The sequence below is a fragment of the Antrostomus carolinensis genome, unplaced genomic scaffold (genome assembly GCF_000700745.2).
Source record: "Antrostomus carolinensis isolate BGI_N321 unplaced genomic scaffold, ASM70074v2 scaffold3039, whole genome shotgun sequence".
Classification (NCBI taxonomy): Eukaryota; Metazoa; Chordata; class Aves; order Caprimulgiformes; family Caprimulgidae; genus Antrostomus; species Antrostomus carolinensis.
The window spans coordinates 7,505-7,721 of record NW_010339041.1 but is presented as its reverse complement, the minus strand read 5'-3'; positions in this window follow the sequence as shown (position 1 = coordinate 7,721).

Here is a 217-nt window from a genome sequence, read left to right as displayed (position 1 = left end):
CTGCCCAGAGGGGAAAAGTTCAGGAATGAAGAGAAGTGAAGAGCAGGGCTGGTGCTCCAGGCCACGGCCAAGTCCAAAGGCTTCAAGTTTTAACACATGATCATATAACGAGTAAACAATCCTCTCTGTCCTCTTCGAGAGCTTTGCGAGCTCTCCCTGCAGCCACCCTGGGGATGTGGCTGAGATTCAGGATCCGAGAGCAGGGAGCGGGGTGAGG